This window comes from Pan paniscus, chromosome 6 (assembly GCF_029289425.2).
Source record: "Pan paniscus chromosome 6, NHGRI_mPanPan1-v2.0_pri, whole genome shotgun sequence".
Lineage (NCBI taxonomy): Eukaryota > Metazoa > Chordata > Mammalia > Primates > Hominidae > Pan > Pan paniscus.
Window position 1 is genome coordinate 48,689,928 of NC_073255.2, and position 11,631 is coordinate 48,701,558.

An 11,631-nucleotide genomic window follows, 5' to 3' on the forward strand; every position below is an offset into this window, starting at 1 on the left:
TAATTCTTTATTTACTCTCTGAAGTTCTTTTTGGATTCCTGGCCCCAGGCAGAGCTCAGTAAATGTTCCTCAGGTGGGATGAATGTTCGATTTCCTCCTAATCACCGGATGAGATCAGTGCACTGCCTTTTATGTATCTGGATTCCTGCTACCTGGAGAGGCAATGCAGGAGCTCAACAAATGAGGGTGACCATGAAGGTGGGAAGAGAACCAGAGCAGGCATTATTGCCTCCTGGGTCTTTCCCACACTGGGTTGAAAGCTTTAGACCCTTCCTGCACTCTCCCTTCCTTTTACCTTTTTTAGGAACCAGTGTCATGTCCCTGGAACCTTGCTCTGCAAACCTTGGCTGCCAAATCTTGCAAACTATTGAGAGAATAGCAGAAAGGATTCTGAATAAGGAGATCAAATAATTTATCGCTCAAACTGCAACACTTTGGAGAGTGAACGGGGCAGTATTAATGACAACAGGCGGCCGGGCGCGGTGGTTCACACCTGTAATCCAGAACTTTGGGAGGCCGAGGCGGGTGGATCACGAGGTCAGGAGATCGAGACCATCCTGGCTAACACGGTGAAACCCCGTCTCTACTAAAAAAAAAAAAATACAAAAAAAATTAGCCGGGCGTGGTGGCGGGCTCCTGTAGTCCCAACTACTCATGAGGCTGAGGCAGGAGAACGGCGTGAACCATGGAGGGGGAGCTTGCAGTGAGCCGAGATTGTGCCACTGCACTCCAGCCTGGGCGACAGAGCGAGACTCGGTCTCAAAAAAAAAAAAAAAAAAAAAGACAACAGGCATAAATAGGAGTGTCACAGGCAAATTGGGAGACATGGACACCCTATCTCTGAGCCACGGGGTGGCTTGGCCCACCTGTGTTCAGGAGCTAAGTTTGGCTCAGCTGGGCCCAGGTAGAAGCGGAACTGCAGACAGTGAAAGAGGTCTCATGGCTGAGGCAGACAGCATTTTTCCATGAAAACTAGTGCCAAATTTTGAACTATGGGCAGGCCAGAATAATGAAATCTCAAAGGTCACCCCCAGCTGCCTCAGGAATGTCTTCATTTTGGGCAAGTCCTCTACCTTCTCAATGGGCCCCACAGTTAGAGCCCCCTACCTCCAGCATGTCCAGATGTTGAGGGACCTCAGGAAGTCACCGACCTAGTTACAATCCTCAACCTGTCTGGCCTTTGTCTAAAAATCATTTTCAGATGCTCTATCTCTTTTGGGCCACACAATGGCTTTCCGGGAGGAGAGTGCTTGGAATGACGGGACATCAGGACACCCGTCACAGAAACACACGACACAGCAGAGTGAATAAAAGGACTTCTGTGTGAGTAAGCATCCCCTTCCCCACACTGGGCAGTATTTTACATGATTAAATGTAATCATGCTTACCATTTATTTTCTTACTGCACCAAATTAGAGGGTGAAATTATCCTCATAACTAAAAGATTCCCCAGATTACAAAAGGATCTCTTTAAGAAGCAGCTTCTCCTGTGTATATTTATAGATCTTTAAATGCTCAGCAGAGGGAGAAAGTAAAAGCTGAAGGATTCCAAGTCGCTGCTTATTAAATATTGTTAAAAATTAAGATGAAGCGAATCTTGGCCGGGCACGATGGCTCATGCCTGTATTCCCAGCAATTTGGGAGGCCAAGGCGGGTGGATCACCTGAGGCCAGGAGTTCGAGACCAGCCTGCCCAACATAGAGAAACCCCATCTCTAGTATAAATCCAATGTCTTGCTGATGTTCCAAATACAAAAATTAGCCAGGTGTGGTGGTGTGCACCTATAAGCCCAGCTACTCGGGAGGCTGAGGCAGGAGAATCGCTTGAACCTGGGTGGTAGAGGTTGCAGTGAGCCAAGATTGTGCTACTGCACTCCAGCCTTGGTGACAAAGTGAGACTCTGTCAAAAAAAAAAAAAAAAAAAAAAGCAGTGAATTTGAAATTATGAGGTTAAAGTGTATTTTCCTATGTTTAGCTTTAAAGGGTCATTTCACCAGTAACGTTTTCTTTCCTACCTTACTGGGTAGGAAGCTAAAGTGCCAGACGTCCAGCTCAATACTGGACCCAGAAAGCATGAGTTAGATGACTGGCCATAATGCACACCATTAGAAAGAGGCAGAGCTGGGGCTCGAACTCAGTCCGCAGCCACAAAGCCCAGTCTGAGGCCTTCAGTCCTACCCCACTGGTAGCCAGAGCCGCCTGAGCCCCCAACTTGCAGCCTCCAGCCTCTTCACACCCACCAACCCTTCCTGGGTCTCTTCCAGGTGGGAGCAGTACCGTCCATGATCATGAATCATGAATCACCACCTGATCATGAATCTCCAGGGCTTTGTCCACAGAAGTCGGAATGGTGCTTCCGATTGCTCTAAGGCAGAGTGGGAAGACCACGTCTCAGCGCCCTCCAAGGCCCGTGTGTGCTACTATCGCGCGTAGGACTCTTGACATCTAAGTATACTCAGCCCTCACTGCAGCACCGCATCCCACCGGCAGGGAGCGCTCCTCCTTCTCCAAAGAATGAATCTCCTTTCCTCTTCAGGGCCTTCCTCATGAGGTTCCCGGGCCTTGAAAGCTCTTGCCCATGGTGGCTTATCTACGATCCCCTCTCTATGGGCTGAAAGCTCTATGCATGCTTTTTGTGCTCATCTGTTGGGTTTACTACCCTCTCTTTAGCACTTACGTGCTAAAGATTTAGTACCTGGTACATAATCACCTGTTGAGTGACTCAGCTTTTAGGTGTTCTTTTCTGGCAGCCAAATAGAGACTTCCTGCAGCAGCTCCTGAAGTGGGAAAGCTTTCAACACCACCATGCAATTTGGAATTTCTCCAAAATTCTGTTACCTTTGTACCACCATGAAATGAAAAGCCAACAGGACACATTACAAAGCAACTATGATCATTTTTAACCATTATTATTATTATTTTGAGACAAGGTTTTGCTCTGTTGCTCAGGCTGGAGCGCAGTGGCGCGATCTCAGCTCACTGCAACCTCCGCTTCCCAGGTTCAAGCGATTCTCCTGCCTCAGCCTCCTGAGTAGCTGGGACTACAGGAGCGCGCCACCATGCCCAGGTAATTTTTTGTAGTTTTAATACAGATGGGGTTTCACCATGTTGGCCAGGCTGGTCTCCAACTCATGAGTTCAAGCAATCCTCTTGCCTCAGCCTCCCAAAGTGCTGGGATTACAGGTGTGAACCACCGTCCCAGAACTTTTTGATAATTATTTACAAATAAAAGAGGTAAGTAAAATTTCCTTAAGACACTGAAGTTCTAAAAAATATTTATTAGTTTCTTTTACAATGTGTCATATAAAGACCTCCCTGGAAGAAGATCCTATTCACAAAAGCAACCAAAAAACACAAACTATCAAAAAAAAAAATAAACAACCAAACATAATCAACATAAACAACCAAAGACATAAACTACCTAGGAACAAACTTAAAAATAAATGCAAAGCTGGGTGAGTGGCTAAACACTTGTAATTCCAGAGGTTTGGGAGGCTGAGGCAGGAGGATCAATTGAAGCTAGGAGTTCAAGGTTAGTCTGGCAACATATCGAGAACTCCCTCTCTACAAAAAAAATAGAAAAAGAAAAATAGCCTGGTGTGGTGGTGCAAGTCTATGGTCCTGCTACTTGGGAGGCTAAGGGGGGAGGATCACTTGAGCCTCAGACTTTGAGGCTTCAGTGAGCTACAATCATATTGCTGCACTCCAGCCTGGGCAACAGAGCAAGCCCTCATCTTTAAAAATTTAAGAGTAGAAATACATAAATGCATAGAAATGATGTGAAGAAAACTATAAGACTTTCCAACATACATGAAAATTTTAATAATACTGAATGACAATTCTCAAAATCAAGATGTTCATAGTAGCATTATCCATAATAACCTAAAATTAGATAAAATCCAAATATCCATCAACAGTAGATGAATAAATTGTTGTGTATTCACACAGCAATAAAGAATGAACTCCTGCTACACCCAACAACATGGATGAATCAGACATAATGATGAATGGAATAAGCCAGTCATCAAATAATACATGTTATATGATCCATTTATCTGAAGTTCAAAAGTAGGTAAAACAAATCAAGGGTGATAGAAATTGGAAGACCGGTCACCTTTGGAGGAAGTAATGATCGGTAGAGGGCACAAAGGAGGCTTAAGGAGTGATGGTTACACGTGAGTATTCACTTTTTAAAAATTAAATATTAGCTGGGCGCAGTGGCTCACAGCTGTAATGCCAGCACTTTGGGAGGTTAAGGTGGGTGGATCGCTTGAGCTCAGAAGTTTGAGACCAGTCTGGGCAACATGGTGAAACCCCATCTCTATAAAAAATACAAAAATTATCCAGTCATGGTGGCACATGCCAGAGTCCCAGCTACTTGAGAGGCTAAGTGGGAGGATCACCTAAGCCCGGGAGGTCGAGGCTGCGGTGAGCCATGATCATGCCACTGCACTCTAGCCTGGGTGACAGAGACCCTATCTCAAAATAATAATAATAATAATTTAATATTAGAGCTTACCCTCCAAAAATACAGCAATTAAAATGAATGGGCTACCACTATACTTGACAACATAAGTTCATAAAGATAATATTGAGTAAAAGAAATCAGACACAAATGAGTACATACTGTATGATTACATTTATATAAAGCTAAAATAAGTCAGAATTAATCTAGTATATTAAATGTTGGACGAGTGCTTACATCTGGAAAGGAGGTGCCGTGAAGACAAGGAGAGGGCTGGGCGCAGTGGCTCACGCCTGTAATCCCAGCACTTTGGGAGGACAAGGTGGACCACCTGAGGTCAGGAGTTTGAGACCAGCTTGGCCAACATGGCAAAACCCTGTCTCTACTAAAAATACAAAAATTAGCCGGGCATGGTGGTGCACGCCTGTAGTCCCAGCTGAGATCGTGCCACTGCACTCAAGCCTGGGTGACAGAGTGAGACTCTGTCTCAAAAAAAAAAGACAGGGAGGAAGCACGAGAGAGGTTCAGAGTATTGGTGTTTCTCTATATCTTAATCTGGGTCAAATATATAGGTATTTTTTTCCTTATTTACATTGAAGGACTAGAGTGAGTCATATTTATACAGGTGCATTTTTATGATTTTTCATCAAACTATAATTTGTGCACTTTCAGTATATGTGATATACTTTAATTTTTTACTGTATGTATTTGAGGTGTATGACATGATGTTTTGATATACTGACTTATCTTGATAGACATAATGAACTGATTACTATCAAGCAAATGAACATACCCATCATCTTATATAGTTACCTTTCTTTTTCGTGATGAGAGCACTTCAAACCTACTCTCTTGGAAAATCACTGATATACAATATTATTGGCTATAGTTTTCATGCTGTACATTAAATCTATAGCCTTACTTATCCTACAAGACTGCAACTTTGTTCCCTTTGACCTGCATCTTCCCATTTCCTTCTATCCTGCAGGGCTCCCACCCTCCATAACTACCATTTTAATGTTTCTGTATATTTTATATATGTGTGTATAGATAGATAGATGATAGATAGATAGATAGATAGATAGATAGATAGATAGATAGATAGATTTAAAATTTACAAAAAAAAATGCATTCCCTTTGACATTGCAAGTCTACTTTTAAGAACTTTTCCTAAGGAAACAAAACAAAAGCTCCCAAAGATGTACAAAGATATGCATGGAAGCATTATTTACAATAAATAAAAATTAGAGACAACCTAAATGTCTAATGATAGGGGAGCCAGATGAATAATTTATGAGACAGACAAGTACTGAAATACTATCCAGCCAACTATAGATGACATAGACCTACATTTATGGATCTAGAAAAAGGCTCACTGTAACAGCTCAGATGACAAAAACAGGTAAATATATTGGTGTTTTCAAATATAATACCAAAATGTTTCGTGTGGTAACTTTGGGTGGGGGATTATGTCTGATTATTTTGCTTTTTCTTATATATTTTTCTTTTCTTTTTATTTAAAAAATTTTTTTTCAAGACAGACAGAGTCTTGCTCTGTCACCCAGGCTGGAGTGCAGTGGCACAATCTTGGCTCACTGCAACCTCCACCTCCTGGGTTCAAGCGATTCTCCTGCCTCAGCTTCCCAAGTAGCTGGGATTACACGCACGTGCCATCATGCTCAGCTGATTTTTGTATTTCTACTAGCGGTGGGGTTTCACCATATTGGCCAGGCTGGTCTCAAACTCCTGACTTGGTGATCTGCCTTCCTTGCCCTCCCAAAGTGCTGGGATTACAGGCATAAGCCACTGTGCCTTCCCTTATATATTTTTTTCTAACTTATCTATAAAACTCGTATCTTTACAGGCACGGTGGCTCACGCCTGTAATCCCAGCACTTTGGGAGGCTAAGGTGGGTGGATCACTTGAGGTCAGGAGTTCGAGACCAGCCTGACCAACATGGTGAAACCCAGTCTCTACTAAAAATACAAAAGTTAGCCGGGCATGGTGGTGCATATCTGTAATCCCAAGTACTCAGGAGGGTGAGGCAGGAGAATTGCTTGAACTCAGGAGGCAGAAGTTGCAGTGAGCCAATATGGCACCACTACACTCCAGCCTGGGTGACAGGGCAAGACTCTGTCTCAAACAAAACAAAACAAAACAAAACAAACAAACAAACAAATATATATATATATATATATTTAGCTATTTTACTCACTATAAGACAGCCCAGCTATTGATAAACAGATGATTGCCTCCCCTAAGAACCTGTAGATAGATCCAGAATGGTGTTCCAGCCACAACCACGTTAGTCATGGTACTTTGTAGGTATGACCTCAATTTTAGAGCTTCCTTTTCTAGACCCATAAAAGTGAAGATAGTTTTGTTTTGAGGGCTTAAAATTATTCAACATATGTAAAGCATTTTTGTTAACTGACACACAAAAGACACCAATAAATGTCATTGCCCTGCTTTTGGTGTATCCAAGGAACTTAATTTCAGAATTTGGGTTTCAGATACACCACATCATTTCAAAAGATGCCCAGTTTTCCAGGGGATTAATAAATAGTCTGTAGTCTCTCTTGGTTTGATAAAGTATTTTTGTCTTTGTGTCAGTTACTTTGGATAAAAATTGCCAACAGTTCCTGGACCCTTTTCCTTCAAGAGAGCAAAAGAAATGGGATTGGTGGGTTAGGACAGATATTCTTTTTTTTTCCTTTGTGGCAGGGTCTCTCTCTGTCGCCCAGGCTGGAGTGCAATGGGATGATCTCGGTGCACTGCAACCTCCACCTCCCAGGTTCAAGCGATTCTCCTGGCTGAGCCTCCCAAGTAGCTGGGTCTATAGGTGTGTGCCACCACACTTGGCTAATTTTTGTCTTTTTAGTTGAGATGGGGTTTCATCATACTGGTCAGGCTGGTCTCGAACTCCTGACCTCAAGTGATCCACCCACCTTGGCCTCCCAAAGTGCTGGGATTACAGTCATGAGCCACCGCACCTGGCCTCAGGTATTCTTGTTTAATCCTGTCAGCAGGTTGAGTTGCCGCACTTGTGCTCCAAGTTTGATATATAAAGGATCAACATCTGAAAGGGTTTAGAAGAAGCCAGACTGTTTGTGAGGTTTCCACCCACGCCCCTCTGGGCTCTGATACTATAACAGCATGGAGATGGCATACGTCTCAGGATCCCTGGAGAACAGCAGGTGGGCTCTTTGACTGTATTTTTCTATTCAACATAGTTAACCAAGTGACTTCAGACAGACCAACCGACTATGCCACACTCAACAGTCCCTGGCCTCAAAGCTTCTGCCTCCTAAGTTTCTTTTTTTTTTTCTTTCAATAAGCCCAACCAGAAGGACAAGCCATAGGCATAAGCATAGCATTTGGTGGGTAGAGAGGAAACTGAAGTCCCTTCCAAACAAAATTCCATGTCCTCAATATGTTAAGAGGTACCTCCCCCAACATGGCTAGTCCTAGTATAAATCCAACGTCTTGCTGATGTTCCAAAGGAGAAAAATGCAACTGTCAGAAGCCTGATAGACTATGAAGCATATAAGTACATGAAAGCTACATAATTGGCTGGGCACAGTGGCTCACACCTGTAATCCCAGCACTTTGGGAGGCTGAAGCAGGAGGTTCGCTTGAGCCCAGGAGATTGAGATCAGCCTCAGCAACATAATGAGACCCTGTCTCTATAAAAAATAAAAATAAAATATTAGCCAGGCATGGTGGCATGGTGGCATTGTCCTAGCTACTCCAGAGGCTGAGGCAAGAGGATTGCTTGAGCCCGGGAGGTTGAATCTGCAGTGAGTCGTGATTGTGCCACTGCACTCCAGCCTGGGCAACACAGTGAGACCCTATCTCAAAAAAAAGAAAACGAATACTACATAATTTATGAAACAGAAGTTCATTTATACTGTGACAGTGTGTAAATATTGCAATTCTTTCAGTAAAACAGAAACTAAAAACAAAGGTTAACTTACGAATATGTTCATATAAAGAGACCACATTGGCAAAAGAAGAGATGTGTGTGGAAAATCTTTCTATTTTATCCACTAAAAAAGCTACCCCATTTTCTCACCTCTCCAAACGATAATAATAGCTAAGATTTACATACCACTTAGTAACGCTTCATATGCATTCACTCATTTATTCCCCATAACTACCCATGAGGCAGATAGTATTTTTCTCACTACTTTACAGATGAGGAAACTGAGGTCGTTAACCATCAGCCCTAGCAGCACGAGCCTTGCTACTTCACTTTGTCATCACTCAGCTCTTTCAGTGGTTTTTGAGGCCTGGCTAAAGGCCAGTCTCCCTGGTCTAGGCTTATTGGTTCTGAGATAAGAACTGCCAGACCTCCATGCACCCTAGCGATAGCTTCCTGCCACCAGCTGAGATCAGTGATGCTGGGTTATCCATAGCTATAAAGGGCTGTCATCACTGAGACTGTCGGCATCCCTGCAATCTGGCTGCTCCTGCCTGGTTCACCCACCTCCAGGTTGTTAAGTTAGGTCAGAAATAGGGGGCTTGTCTCTCACTGGTTTATTCCTCTTGAGAGCTACTTAGAGAAGTGGAGAGATCAATACTCTTGAATGGAAGAAGGACATGAGTCCATAGGTCAGGAGAGATCTGAGCTGCCAGTAAAGAGGTAGGAACTATCTGCAGAGAGGGTACTTGAGGTGAGAAGCCAGCTTAGGCCAGTACCCACAGGGATGCCAACATCTAAGCATCTGGCAGATGACTTGGTGTTATTTCCTTAAGCTCCATAATTACCTCTAGTTTGTTATTCTCCTTGCATCCAATTGTGTTTCCATAATAAAAACTGCAAAACCCTTAATTATGGCAAAGTTCTGTAACCTTGTCTTTGGGAATAGTGAGGACAGAGGGAATGTAAGAGACAGGGTCCCATTTTACAGCAGATTAGGGTAAATCTAACTTTTTTCCTATTTTATTATTTATTTATTTTTGATTTTTGTTGTTGTTTTTGTTTTTGTTTTTTTGAGACGGAGTCTTACACTGTCACCCAGGCTGGAGTGCAGTGCCATGATCTCAGCTCACTGCAACCCCCGCCTCCCAGGTTTCAAGCAATTCCCCTGCCTCAGCCTCCAGAGTAACTGGGATTACAGGCGTGCACTATGCCCGGCTAATTTTTGTTTTTGTTTTTGTTTTTTTTCAAGACGGAGTCTTGCTCTGTCATCTAGGCTGGAGTGCAGTGCCACGATCTCGGCTCACTGCAATCTCCACCTCCTGGGTTCAAGAGATTCTCCTGCCTCAGCCTCTCGAGTAGCTGGGATTACAGGCACACACACTATGCCTGGCTAATTTTTGTATTTTTAGTAGAGACAGGGTTTCACCATGTTGGCCAGGCTGGTCTCGAACTTCTGACCTCGTGATCCGCCCACCTTGGCCTTTCAAAGTGCTGGGATTACAGGTGTGTGCCACTGTGCCCGGCCTAGGGTAAATCTATATATAAAAAAACTGATGCCTGGAACGGGAAGGAGGCTAGCAGATTAAGGTACAGACCTCTCAAGATCTACTGGAGGGGAGAGTGAAGTGACCAGGGTAAGAGAGAAGCAAGCTGAATCCCTAGGAATTCCAGAAGTGGGAGGTGAGGTGGAGAGAGGAAGACCAGGAAGCCAGACTAGCTTAAAGAGGAACGAGTTAACAGAAGAATAAGCATGATGACCCAACACAGAATACAAATTTAACAAGAACCCATTTTCTTTATTAAAAATTAAAGACATAATGGCCATTTATTAAAAGCCATGTGTTTGGCACTTTTTGTAGTGGTTTCACATAATTCTAGGGGCATCCCACTGAAGAAGGGTTTACAATCCTCATTCTACAAATGGGGAAGCAGAGGCTCTGAAGGATCTCCTTGTGAATTGCTAATTAGAAGCTCTGGAAATTACCTATGTTCTGACTCAGCCACTTCCTCACTGTGGGACCTGGGGCACGTCACTTCATCTTGAACCCTTGAAAGACACCTGGCAGCTGAGCGACCCCTCTGACTGGGAGTCACAGGACTCTAGGGGTTCTAATGTCCCTCCACTGCACTGTCCCCCTGCCCCCTGCATTCTGTCAACCTTAAACAATGAAGTTCAGAAAATGTAAATAAGCATAGAGTTTATTTGAACACAAAGATTGAGGATGGCCATCCAGGAAAGCGCTGACTCCAAACAAATGATGTCAGCGTTTCCAAGGTGAAGTTAAGGTTTCAATTATATAGACGGAGGCAGGGACATTCCAGCAGGATTACAAATATGCATGCAAGTTGCATACCTACAACGATGTGGTTGGTTTCAGATTGCTACATTCCAAGGAAGATTATGACTGTGAGGAGGGACAATGATCTAAAGGGGTCTTACCTTGGATGCTACTTGGTCTTCTTAATTATTTACAGCGGAAAAAGGCAGAGGTTGCATCTGCATGCCACATGACTCAGGCTGCATAGCCACATTCCTCTCAAGGCTCGGGATCATGTAAAGTTCCAGCAGCTTTAAGTTGTAATTCTTTTAAGTTTGATTTAACAGTTCCAAAATCCCTGTTTTACAGGTAAAGAAACTGAGACCAGCAGCAAGGGCAGGTCTAGCATCCAGGTTCCCTCTTAAGTACCTCTGATTCTGAAGCGGAACCTGCTTACAGAACATCACGGGCGGCTCCAGGGTCTATATAAGAAAAACAGATGCCCAAGCGGGAAGGAGACTAGGAGGCCGTGTTGAGAAAACCAGACCCAGCCACTGGCCTTGAAGTCCGGATGGAAGCTTGGCGCTTGCCTCGCCTCGTCTTCCTTCCGCCCTGGTGCTGAGCGGCTAGTCCAGAGCCGGCAGGATCTGCGCTTCCGGTTTCCGGGCTCTCCGGGTGTAGCCGCCTCTGCCCTGGGGGATCCCCTCTCCTCCAGCAGGCCAGGGAGGCCTACGTGGGCGGCTTCGTTGCAGCCAGCTTGCAGTTGTCACGGAAACCTCCTCCGGCGTCTCCAGGGACCACAGCGGGAGAGGAAATAGCCACCAATGAGATAGCGGGGGTCTCGTGACGTCACGGTAGCTGGGCAGGCTTCACAGCGTTAGCCCGCGAGCTCAGCCGATCCCAGGAGTCTCAGGCCTGGGGTTGGGGTTCTGGTACAGGGCGAGGAGTAAGAGTGGCAGTCTGAGAGACGCAGCTTCGTCGCCT

At 44.4% G+C, this 11,631-nt stretch overlaps 1 protein-coding gene across 1 annotated transcript in view; it reads right to left on the reverse strand.

Annotated features, from left to right (window-relative positions):
- The window catches only part of LOC117980937 (proline-rich protein 36-like), a 60,193-nt gene extending 48,562 nt beyond the window's left edge, over positions 1–11,631 (reverse strand). Inside the window, 1 exon segment of the mRNA XM_063605684.1 lies at positions 10,830–11,631. The gene's annotated coding sequence lies outside the window, so the exon portion shown is untranslated.